The 13775-nt window shown below is 37.8% G+C and overlaps 1 pseudogene; it reads left to right on the top strand.

Moving 5' to 3' along the window:
• LOC135221309 (T-complex protein 1 subunit gamma-like) overlaps positions 1 to 13775 on the top strand; it is a 104079-nt pseudogene that overhangs the window by 39020 nt on the left and 51284 nt on the right.

The following is a 13775-nucleotide window of genomic DNA, read 5'->3' as shown; positions in this document are numbered from 1 at the left end:
GTCATTAGCAGCTTGAACAGTTTTCTCAGCTTCAGCTACAACTTTGGTTTTTAAAATTTAACAGTATATTTCCTTGTTGATCTTTGATATATAGCGAATAAAGTTATTACAGAAAAATATCTCTGTCCTATTCTACATAGCTTCATTATAACATAATGACGGTAATTGTTTACCGTCGTACAATGGTTTTGAAATACAAGCCAAACGGATGTTGTTGTCCAATTCGGTTGTACTTTAGCAAAAAAAAAAAGTTGTTTGTTCCTACACGATATACAAAACCCTCATTCCTTTACATAGGGGAATTAACTTTCAGCATAGGTTGGAATTACGGCCGTTAAATTCTTGGTTAGGCAGTAAGGTAGGTGGGTAGGCACACTTGCCCGGATGTATATACAGTAGGGCCTCGTTAATCACGGGGGAATAGGGCCCAGAACCCACCATGATAAGTAAATACCCGTGTTATCCTGGTACCCCCCCTGAAAATTGCTTTAAACTGCCTACTTTAATAATCAACCCACCCAAGACCACTATTTCAATGTTTATAACTGCCTACTTTAGTTCAAGCACCAAATATTTCTTCAACTATCACCTTAAAGTAAATTCAAGACAGTTTCAAAGGTATTCTTTCCTATCTTCAATTTCCCCTGCATCAGATCAGCAAATTATGCGAGAGCATCCAGTCTTCCTCACCTATTCCCCTCTACATCCTATGGCTAAGCCGGGAGGGGCGAGGTTAATAGGAGGGATCCTGCAGAGTGCTCTCAGTAGGATTCAGCGTTGGGGGACTGCGTTCTTGGAGGGATCTTAGGGTCCTACTGGACGTACGTCCACATCATTGAGGAATGAGTCTTCGTGTGTCAAAACTGGAGACTGACTTTATAGCTTCCTCTGTCCTTTGGACAATTTCAGTTTGCAGTCCCCTATGGGTTCTTGCATTTAGGGAGCCTCAATTGTATATTTCCTATTGAATTGTACTCTCATTCCAGCCACGTTGATGGCTCAGACCCACTTGTGAAAGCCAGAAATGGCTATTCTTCAGGTGCCAAGAGTGATGTCGCTGTCCCTCGGGCCAAGACATTCTCAAAGAGATAGAAGGAGCTCCTCTGTGTAGTCCTCTTCATGAGGTTCAATCATGGAGAAGATAGTTCTTAGTAAGACGTGCCAAGTTTCTCGCCAGCTTTTTACTGCATTTAACTCCAGTCAACTTCACTCTCATTAGTGCAAACAAAACGGTTGTAGGAAATGAATGCTTCGTTTGAACCCTTTAACGCCGATTGGACGTTATTAAACATTGATATAAATTGTCCGTTGGTGCCGATTGGACGTATGGGTACGTCGATATAAATTTTTTTTTTTTAAATTAGCGGAAAAATACTTATAGACTACCAGGCGAAACTTTTGAATCACGCGCCTTGGAGGATGCTGTGAGCTCACGGATCAAGGCGTTGTTTTGTTTACAATTGTTACCCAGGTGCGCAAGAGCGAATTTCTTTCTTCTCGCACTAAAAGACATCAGCGACAGATCTCCAAAATTATTTCGTCACTTTGACATAATTTTTGCACCATTTTTTGTTAGCGATTACATGGAGAATTATATATGAAAATGTTTGCAATTTTACGTAGTATACAACTAAAAACAACTCATGGTTGTAGCTTTTATCAGTTTTAAAATATTTTTATATAAATAACATTAAGTGCCAAAATTTCAACCTTAGGTCAATTTTACTCGACCCCGAAATGGTAGAAAAAATGCAATTGTGAGCTAAAACTCATATTGTAGAATATTAAAAATTTAACCGCATAACTTCATTTTGCAACAAATTTGAAGTCTCTAGCACAATATTTCGATTTATGGTGAATTTATGAAAAAAAACTTTCCTTATGTCCGCGCGGTAACTCTTCCGAAAAAATCATAAATTTTTTAAATCATACCGATTGCGTAATGTTTGCACCATTTTAAATTAGCCGTTACATAAAGTTTTATATATGGAAATGTAAGCAATTTCATGTCGAATACAACTATAAACAATACATGGTTGTAGCTTTTATCAGTTTTGACATTTTTCAAATATGAATAAGTGCCAAAAATAATCAACTTCGGTCAACTTTCACTCGACCGAAATGGTCGAAAAACGGAATGTAAGCTAAAACTCTTACATTCTAGTTATATTCAATCATTTACCTTTATTTTGCAAGAAATTAGAAGTCTAGCACAATATTTCAATTTATGGTGAATTTATGAAAAAAAAAAAAAAAATCCTTACGTCCGTGCGGTAACTCTTCCGAAAAAAAATCAGAAATTTTTTCGTCTGATTGTTGTAATGTTTGCACCATTTTTAAATTAGTAGTTATTTACATTAAGTTTTATATATGAAAATGTGCGCAATTTCATGTAGAATACAACAAAAAACAACCCATGGTTGTAGCTGTTATCAGTTTTGAAATATTTTCATGTAACGATGTGCCAAAATTTCAACATTCGGTCAACTTTGACTCGACCGAAATGGTCGAAAAACGCAATTGTAAGCTAAAACTATTACATTTTAGTATTATTCAATCATTTACCTTTATTTTGTAACAAATTGGAAGTCTCTAGCACAATATTTTGATTTATGGTGAATTTATGAAATAAAACGTTTTCCTTACGTCCTCGAGGTAACTCTTCCGAAAAAATCATAAATTTTTTTTGAGTTCGATTTTGTAATGTTTGCACCGTTTTTAATTAGCCACTACATAAAGTTTGATATATGAAAATGTGTGCAATTTCATGTAGAATACAATGAAAAACAACACATGGTTGTAGCTTTTATCAGTTTTGAAATATTTTCATGTAAATAACGATAAATAGAAAAAATTCGTCCTTCGGTCAACTTTAACTCTACAGAAATGGTCCAAAACTGCAATTGTAAGCTACAACACTTACAGTCTAGTAATATTCAATCAATTACCTTCATTTTGCAACAAACAGGAAGTCTCTAGCACAATATTTCGATTTATGGTGAATTTTGAAAAACCGTTTTTTTTTTTTTTTTTTTTTTTAAATAAATACTCCGCACGTTACAAATTCATGCATCCTTTTGTGATAATATTTTCTCTGTGTTGCCTTGATCGTTTTACAATGTGTTAGTATACCAAAATGATTGAAATTTAGTGTACAATACAACGAAAAAAAAAGCTCTAACTGTTTTGCGCACAGCGCGATTTGTATACATTATAATGAAATTTTTTTTCGCGCTGTCATATATCACAATATTTAAATATGATGATGATATTTTTTCATTTTCTGATGGTTGCATACTAAACTTCAGGCAATGACAACAAGAAAAAGGACCCAAAAATGAACTCTTAATCTTGAAAACTAAGCGTGCTGTGAATTTTGTAAAAATAATTTTTCCGCTTCAGCGCTCACTCGCGAACACCGCCAACATACGGGAGACTATTTTTAAAATACTGTGTCGGCGTTTAAGGGTTAATAGAGTGAGCTCAACATCACAAGTTCAGGAAAGAATGGGCAAGAACAGCCAATCCTCCTCTTTTTCCCTCTACTTCCTTGTCATTCTGGAATAAACAAAGAAATGAGAGGAATTCTATGGAGTTCCACTCCTTAGAGCTCAAACCTGAGAGACTGTTTTGGTTCAATCTTAGGATCTTACCGAACATGCGTCAATCTGTTCAGGATGATGAGCATCGAGAGGTTTGAATACCTCTCCAGTGCTACTGTGTTTGGGAAAAAACCAGTTCAGCTTGAATAGTATTTTTTGGTATCTGTTACACCATATTAGTCTCCCTTGGGAAAACTTCACCTTTGCTCTTGATTAGAGAATGGAGGAGGTCTGCTTCCAATTCCTTATTCTTGTTCGTCAAGATGAATGAAAAGAATTATGGCTAAAAGTGCAATTTAACCGGGAACCTCAAAAATATACTAGTATATTTCTCTTGCCAAATGCTTGTTATCAGTTACATTGTCCCGAGTAGTAGGTGCATATCTGTAAATTAATATTTATGGTATGTGACCGAGACGAATACTAGTACCTTCTCTTAATTAACCTGAAACTCAGGACAGCCTTACGGGTCTCCCAAGAGTTACTGGTTTTGATTTTGAGGTGACTACTGGTGTTGTTTTCCACAACAACAACACCACAGCATTTGCATCATCTTTTTTGAGCTCGATAGTTCTAGCCGAACGCATTCCTTCATGGATGCCACTACCAGGCAACTCGGTATCACAAGTCGAGCGAATGGTAGTATAGGGCGTTCTCAGTACTGCTCGCTCTCCTGAGATTTTTCTTTAGTATAGGTATTGTTTTCTCCATCTGTCGAGGATTAACCTACCAATTCGAAGCTCTCTGCCCGGCAATCACAGACTTAGGTCTTTGGTTGGATCAGAATTCTCGCATAATGCCCTTCTCTCCTGCACCACTTTACCATTGCGAGAATTATCCGACAGAAATATATCTCATTAGACTTTATCATCTTTCAGTTTACCTCACGGTATAACAGAAGTCTGTAGCCTAGTGTTCAATTCCATCGCGAGATATATCTCATTAGATTCATTATCATCTTTCATTTTACCTCACGGTATAATAGAAGTCTGTAGCCTAGTCTTCAATCCCATCACACCTGCCCAATCGGCTGCTGCGATGAAGCAGAATGATTTTCTTCAGACAATTTGAGTTTTGTCTTCTAACATGTACATTTCCTAATTCATAAGTGTTCAATTATTCTTTGTTCACTCTGAATTGTAAATGAATAACGGAACACTTCGCTGTTTCCCACCCAACTAGCTCTGCCTTCCAAAGTAAATAGAAACTTCCTCCCTGATCCAGCCACAAGAAGCGGTTTCTTCAGGCAGTACAATATCATATATTTTCATTACTGAAAGAGTCTCTGCTTTCATTGAAAACTTTTTGCTAAGCAGCAGTAAGATAGCAGATTAACTTTTTCAGTCTTCTGTAAAACAATAGGGATTATAGCCATCTTCACTGGTTGGTGTCATCGATGGAACTGTCTATGATCAGAATCTTAAGAGTTTATTTCTCTTGATTCATCTATGAAGACGAAGGTCTACATTCATTTTGGTCATATACTAGTAATACAGTATTGTTTGTTTCTCCTTGAGATTCTTCTACTGATGAGAAACTAATGTCTTGCCATCACAAGGACTTCGGTCTCTAGAAGGCAATTGACTGTTGTCTGATGTGTGCATGCCTCGCAAAAATCATCATCATGTCTCTCAACATCATAGGCGAACAAGATAGACGCTTTGTGTGGTTATTCTCAGCATAACCCTTCAAAAGGCGGGTGTCATGTTGTAACTACGTCTCGGAACGGACGTGTGACGGTGCAATCAGTCGGCGTCTGTTGACAAGTCTGAGTCCTTCATGATCTGCGTTGTGGACTTTGTATTGATTGATCCAGATCAGTCATTACTTTTGTCCTATTGGTGTGTTGCTGTACCCATGAAGGATTGACACCTTTCATTGAGTGTTGATGCCTTTTTCCACTGCAGACTGCCAATGCAGAATTGTTCCGCCGATGACATCTTTTTCAGAGTCTTACGAGATCGTGAGAGACTTCTCTGCAGTTGGATCGTCCAGTGGATGGGAACATTTCATCACTCCGAAGAATATGTCAGACTGGTAGATAGATGAGGTCTCATTGGGACCATATTTATATCTTTATTTCTTCAGGTCTGCCCACAGGTCCTTGGAACCTCCTTTCCTTGGACCAGTGGTGTGGATGCTTGCAGGCTGTGTTTGCTTACCCGGCTCCTTCAAGAGGACAAGTTGCATCTTTCTTTATGGTGCTCGGTTCTAGAGGTAAGAAGGATGCGAGAGTGACTGGCCTCTCCTCCTGCTCCTTCCCAGAACTTTACATTATTGCCTCCAACTCTAAAATATTCTTTCCAGCCCTTTTTCAAATGAGTTATGATTTCTCACTCATTTCGAAAAGGCCCAGAAGTCTGACTCTTGATCATGCAGCTCCTATACTTATGTAAAGGACTGAGGGTTTGTATGTTGTGTAGGAACAAATCACAATTTTTTGAAAGTAAATTAAATTTTTCCTAACTATCCAAACCTGAGACCCATTACATATATGCCCACCTCATGCCACCCCTCAATCTGAGCCTGGGCCAAAAGGCAAAGTGGAGTTTTTGGTTTTATATACCAGGCAGGGCAGGCAGGCCTACCAGTCTACCAGACAGTAGTTACTGCCTGACCACCTTATTCAAGAATTTAACGGCCATAATTCCAGCTTGCTCTGAAAGTATAATTCCATTAGTTAGGAAAAATACAATTAACTTTAAAATATTGTGATTTCTCATTTGGTTGTTCATGGTTGTAAAGATTTATGCAACGAGTATGAGATTAAAACTACTTTCATCATTCTCTTTTGCTGTTTTGAACTTATTTAACTAGAAGATGAAATAATACACACTATAAAACCTTATTATATCTTTACATACTCTTTCTATTATGTTTTTATAAAATTTTTATTTGGAAATGTATTTACTTATATAATAACATGAAACATAACATTATGGAGTATCATGTTTAGGATTCAAATGAATAATGGGCATTTTAAGTATTTTCAATGGGGAAAATTGACTTGATGTGCTAGCAAATTGAGCTACGAGGTCTCAGCCACAGAACAAAATTAAACTCGTAGGTCAAGGTGCCACTGTATTTTGTAAAATGAAAAGTATAACAGAAATGTTCATGATGATATGTGTTTGTCAGGAATCCATTTAATCTTGTTAAGTTTTCATTTACAGTTATTTTTTAGCTTGCTTATATTCCATTAGTTAGTGATTGCCTGAATGTGGAGTAAATCTGTAACAGCGGTAACGTTACTGGTGCCTTAGGGCCATGAGGTTGATATGCCATGTCTAGCTCACAACTAGATTATATGTGTTTGACTCAGACTGAACCAAAAGGAATAAATGACTGCTTGATTGCTGGACAAAAGGAATCAAGGTGACTGCATTGATTAACTTACAGTATTTAATTTTTCGAGTTTTGTTCTTAAAGCGAATACATGTTGGATAAAAGTAAGTCGGCCAGTACTGTATTTGGATACATGGTACAGGTAAAGATTAAGATACAAAATTCAAAAAAAAAAAAAAATTTAATGAGACAGGCTACAGGCCCGAGAATTTTGATCTATGAGGTACCAATTGCATAAAAAAATCACAGAATTGTGTGTCATATCTTGTATGTCATTCCTCTGGAGCTGCAGTAAAAAAACAAATTTTATCAGAGCAGGTACCTTTTATTTTACTCACTCTAATTTATTGTTATTTCCAGTGTTCCGGTTGACCTAGGACTGTGAAGAAAAAATGGTTGAAGTAATCAAGTCTTGTATTGGTACCAAGTTTATGGGACAGTATGCAGACTTAGCATGCTCTATTGCCCTTAGAGCAGTAAGGACGATTACAACTGAATCTGATGGGCGCAAAGAGATAGATGTGAAGAAATGGGCAAGGATTGAAAAAGTAAGTGTTTCCCCATAAACTCATCTTTCATGCATAAATTATTCAGAGAACTTATTATATGATAAACTGGTTTAATGAAACCATATAAGTCAGTCAGTGTTGCTGATTCAGGCCGCATTATAATGTGGTGTGTATATATTGATGTGTCACTGGTGAAACTTTGTGATGAATAATGTGTGCTGATAGTTTGCTTTTAAAATGTTGGTAAACTCAGGCATCACAATTTAGACCCAAGTTGCATGGGTCTATCATGTGTATAACCACTTTATGCATTGCTTTCTCTTATGCCTATATCAGCAAGGTTAGTGCATTTAAGCTTCTTGGTACGTGCTTCATACTCATATGACTGTGTCAGCAAGGGTATTGTAATTGAATTTCTTGAAACATGTAGGGTCAGACATTAGTAGGTAATTTATATTTCCTATAGAAATTTTTTAAAATTATAGCAAGGGGTTTTTGGTTTGGAAGATCACAGAAGCATTCACCAAGTTTGCTTCACTCGGTTACATAGTAAAATATCTTACCATACCTCATTTCATACTTCCCACACAATGAAATAAATAGGCGAAAAAAATATAGTCGGAAGGTACTCTAAGGCGACATGAGCTGACCACTGTCTTTGAGACACGCCCTGACCCGTCGACACTAATTCCCTACTGACTCTTACTTTTCAAACTGAACTTGTTTGGGTCACAGGTCTAAGCTGATTGGCCTCTTATAATTGAAAGGAACCAAGGGTCTTCGATGTATGGCGCTCATTTGAATCACCCACGCTACGCCACCAACGATCATATGGGCATTCGATGAATCAGCGATATCTATCCGATCGTTACTCTCTCATACACATAAGCACAACACATCTAGTAGAATTTCCGTTACGTCTCGCACATGAATTTTCTATGCAGATCAGTTCACCACTCCCCCACAACAAAGTTCTGCGTCCCGCAGAACTCATAACACTATTTTTTCTTTATTATTTTTATGCACCTTTTTCCTTTATTTAGTCTCTATCATTTGTGCATTTATTTAGTTTCTATCATTTGTGCACTATTATTTGAGTATCTTACCGACCGAAATGTTATCAGAAATGCTATTAATAATTCATGCAGAATAAAAACTAAACTTAGCAAGCCAGGGTCAAATTGCATGCTTATAATTGGCAATTTACAGTCTGTTCTGAATTCCACGCATCACATTGTAAATATGTTCTTTAATGAAAAAAGAAACACTTATGTAAGAATCAATAAAATAATAAATTTTATATCACCACATTAAAACACATTACATCTTCAAAATTAGAGCACAAAAACCTGCAGTTTCAAAAATAATAAAATAAACAGATGTACAAAAACCTGTAGTTTAAAAAAACAATAAAATAAACAAGACCAAAGAACTTGTACAAACACAATAAGGAAACAGAAAGTATGATTGTCTCAATTTATGCATGAGAAGGTATCATCACAAAATCAAATAAAAGATTAAAAAGGAACACGGAAGGTTGGTGCAAAGATACGTTTAGAATAATGTTCATACTTCAGAACATGACACCAATATTTGCGACCTTTGTCGTCTGTATGCACGTCGGGCGCACCAGTTAATGATCCCTAGATATGCTTGTATATCATCTCACTCTACTCCCAGGTAACAGGCAGTCACTGAAATTGGGGGGTACAGGTTTGTTTCAGATGCCACATCAGGAACATCCTCTCTGACGGGATGCATGTGATAAGTGTACTCGCCCTGGGCACCGGTCCTAATATGCTTTATCACCGCAGTGTCGTTTTTAATTTCTTTCACACGGTACGAACCTAAATAGGCGGGCTCATTTTATGTTTCTTCGGTTGCAATCTTTTCAAATAGATCCTGTCCCCTAGTATATCTTAGACATTTGTGTGCGGAATCGCTGATATATTGCGTCTGATACTTTTTGTTGCCCTCAACAGAAGTTTCTGCGTTATCTGAAATACTGTTCGGGTTAGGTTACGAACATCACCCGGTATTGCTCGACACTATATCAACGTAAAGTTCTAGGGTCCATGATCACAGTATATGCCAATGAAGGGTCCTGTCCATACACTAAAAAATACGGGGTATCTCTTATGGAGCTGTTATACGCAGTATTAAGTGCAAATTCCACCATTTGCTACATCTCTGCCCACTGATTCGGACTGTCTGCCACTAAATATTTCAAAATATTTGTCACATCTCTATTATGGGATTCAACCAAACCCATTGCTGGAGGCTGGTAGGATGTGATCGTGAAATGTTCCACATTAAATAACTTTTTTTGTGTCAGCTCTTTTATCACTTTATTAACCCTCTTACGCCTCCGGATGTATTTTACGTCAACATTTTTTGTCTCCCGTGTGCCGACTGGACGTATTTTACGTCGACTTACAAAAGTTTTTTTTTTAAATTTAAATTCGCGGAAAAATAGTTATAGGCCTACCAGCCTAAAACTTTTGAATCACGCGCCTTGGGGGATGCTGGGAGTTCACGGATCAAGGTGTTGTTTGTTACAATCGTTACGCAGGCGCGCAAGCGCGAATTTCTTTCTTGCCGCACTAAAAAGTATCTGTGACACATCTCGGAAATTATTTCGTCACTTTGACATAATTTTTGTACCATTGTAAATTAGCCGTTACATGAAGTATTATATATGAAAATGTGCATTTTTGATGTAGAATACAATAAAATACTCATGATTGTAGCTTTTATCAGTTTTGAGATATTTTCATATAATAAACGATAATTGCCAAAATTTCAACCTTCGGTCACTTTGATTCTACCGAAATGGTCGAAAAACGCAATTGTAAGCTAAACGCTTATATTTTAGTAATATTCAATCATTACCTTAATTTTGCAACTATGTAATTGGAAGTCTCTAGCACAATATTTCGTTTATGGTGAATTTATGAAAAAACTTTTTCCTTACGTCCGCGCGATAACACTTCCGAAAAAAAAATTATACATGCGATTGTGGCTAATGTTTGCAACCATTTTAAAATTCAGCCGTTATATAAAGTTTTATATATGGAAATGTACGCAATTTCATGCATAATACAACTAAAAACAACCCATGGTATAGATTTTATCAGTTTTGAGATATTTTCATATAAAAACAACGATAATTGCCAAAATTTCAACCTTCGGTCAACTTTGACTCTACCGAAATGGTCGAAAAACACAATTGTAAGCTAAAACGCTTATATTCTAGTATATTCAAGCATTTACCTTCATTTTGCAACAAATTGGAAGTCTCTAGCACAATATTTTGATTTTATGGTGAATTTATGAAAAAATAACATTTTCTTTACGTCGCGCGGTAACTCTTCCGAAAAAATCATACGTGCGATTGTGGTAATGTTTGCACCCATTTTAAAATTAGCCAGTTACATAAAGTTTTATATATGAAAATGTGTGCAATTTCATGTAGAATACAACAAAAAATAATTGAAGGTTGTAGCTTTCTCATGTTTTAAATATTTGCTATAAAATCACGATAAATAGAAAAAAAAACCACGTTCGGTCAACTTTGACTCTACCGAAATGGTCGAAAAACGCAATTGTAAGCTAAAAATCTTAACAGTCTAGTAATATTCAGTCATTTATCTTCTCTTGAAACAAATTCAAAGTCTCTAGCAAAATGTTTAGATTTATGGTGAATTTAAAAAAAAATCTCCTTCCTCCGTGCGCGGGATTCTCCACCACAAATCTCCGAAATACGTAACGTCCCCATTCTCAGAATATTTGCTCCGTTTCATATTAGGCATTTCATAGAGTTTTATATATGAAAATGTGCACAATTTCATGTAGAATAAAACGAAAAATATTTGAAGGTTGTAGCTTTTCTTATTTCCGTAAATAATTGCATATAAAAAATATATATATATAAAAATTTGACATTCGGTCAACTTTAACTCGTCAGATATGGTCGAAAACTGCAATTGTAAGCTAATAAGACTATTACAGATAGTAATATTAAAATCATTGGTCTTCATTTTGAAAGAAATGGAAGTCTCTAGGACAATATATAAATTTATTGTGAATTTTTGAAAAAATATTTGTTTGTTTTACGTCCGCACGTTACGAATTCATGCATTATTTTTGTGATAATATTTTCTCTTTGTTGCTTTTATCGTTTTACAATGTGTTATATACCAAATGATCGCAATTTGGTGTACATTACAACGAAAAAAAAAGTAACTTGTTACCTTTAAACCGTTTTGCGCACAGCGTGATTTGAATACAATTATATATGAAATTTCGTTTTTTTGCGCTATCATATATCGCATTATTTATATATGATAATGATAATTCTTTTCATTTCTGATGGTTGCATACTAAACTTCAGCCAATGAAAAAAAAAAGGAGCCAAAAATGAACTCTTCGGCGTAAGAGGGTTAACAAATTCACGCCCATATTCACTGATTAGAGTACGAGGACAGCTGAATTTCGTTATGAATGAACACAAAAGCTCTGGTAACCGACATTGCGGTCTTATCCACCATTGCGTAGGTGTGCGTATAACACATGAACGCATCCACCATCACACATACATATTTGAACTGCCCGTCTCCAGGAGGAAAGGGTCCTACGACATCGATATGCACTCTGTTAAATTTAATTGGCTCTACTGGCCACGTGCATGCCTTTGGAAGTAGTGTGTGTGTTTTTCATGGTAATTACATATGTATTACTGGCTGATAAATTTTGAAATGTCTTTTCTCATCCCTATCCAAATAAAGGATTCTCATGCCCTCCTGAGGGACCTTTCTATACCTATATGTCCTGCATAAGCACTTCCATGATCATGTGGATGGCTTTCTCTACCAAAGAGGGAGGAAGGACGACGCGAGATCGGATATCGCCCGGTCTCTTCTCATATTTACAAACAAAATATTTCCTTCAATGAAGAACATACTTGTGGGTACCTTAGGAAATTGGGAAACTCGTTACTCACACCCCTTACATAAGCCCTAACCTGCCTGATCATGGCTCAGACTTCTGACCCCTTTCATCCTCTCAACACTCCTACCACACAATCAATCACACACTCATTTTTTCACTCCCAGGGCATTTCGCTTGCTGACCCCCTAGGAGGATCAGCCCTTTTGCTCCCACGACTCTTTTCCCTTCTCTCTCTCCCTAACTCTGGAGTTTCCCGAGTTATTCCGTTTTCTACATCGGCTGCCTCTGACATCGTGTAACTGCTTCTTCCGTCGTTGTTCCTCTCTCTTTGCTGCGCTCGAGTTGTAGCTCCCATTATGGCACTTCTGGAGAGGGCATCTGCTACTTAATTTGTTTTCCCTGATATATGTTCACTAACATTCATAAATGGCACAAATTAACTTCGCCCTGTACTACCTCACTCAGACCCGAAATGATAAAATAAATCGTCCCATTTGTTATGGGGTCTGATCATAACTAAAGTGCCTTCCGGTATGCTCCTTGAGGGTATCACGGCGAGGGATGAGAGGGTCCGGGGTGGTGCCACTTCTCCCGCCTCTGGGGCAGCGGGTACTTTTCCCCCAGCTCCCTTCGACCTAAGGGAGACTCATAGGCACCTTAGTCTCACCCCCTCTGTGGGGATTCATTGTCCCTATAAACATACCTCGATCCCTTTCCTAGCTGTTGCCAGCCACTATTATTTCGTTCCTATCAACAAAATCAATTCTTAATATAACTGAAATTCCTTCTACTTGTAATGCTGGCACTACATAAAAGTATGTGTCACCACTCGCATCGATCGTGGTTACCTGTTGCCTCACAGCCCTCTGGGTTATCATCCGATGACCACATGCAGTACTCAAAACTAAAGAACCTTTCATTGGCTGCACCGATCCTGTCCAGGTGTTCTTCTAACAGACACACACTTGCACCCTTGTCGATCAACGCCCTTCCCTGTCGCTCCCCTACCCATATTTGCACGATCTGCACCACGGCTTCCTTCGTGGATTGAGGGTGGGAGATAGGCTCTTGCCTTACCTTCTCTCCCGGCACCTTGAACGACCGGGCATGGGCAGCGACGGGCGGGGGAGGGCTATCCACTACTTCTCAAGGGGATTGGCAGGGCACCTTGAACGACCGGGCATGGGCAGCGACGGGTGGGGGGGGAGGGCTATCCACTACTTCTCAAGGGGTTGGCAGATTCTCCTCCTCCGACAAGGCGCGCCCTTGTCCTACTAGGGACAGCGGTCGTTGTTTGGACCCGGCGGCCGTGGGTGTAGTCGGGGGTCCTCCCGACTCCTCCTCCATGCCGTCTTCCCTTCCTCTCCTT

The sequence above is a fragment of the Macrobrachium nipponense genome, chromosome 2 (assembly GCF_015104395.2).
Source record: "Macrobrachium nipponense isolate FS-2020 chromosome 2, ASM1510439v2, whole genome shotgun sequence".
Classification (NCBI taxonomy): domain Eukaryota; kingdom Metazoa; phylum Arthropoda; class Malacostraca; order Decapoda; family Palaemonidae; genus Macrobrachium; species Macrobrachium nipponense.
This window is presented reverse-complemented; position numbering and strand designations above follow the sequence as displayed.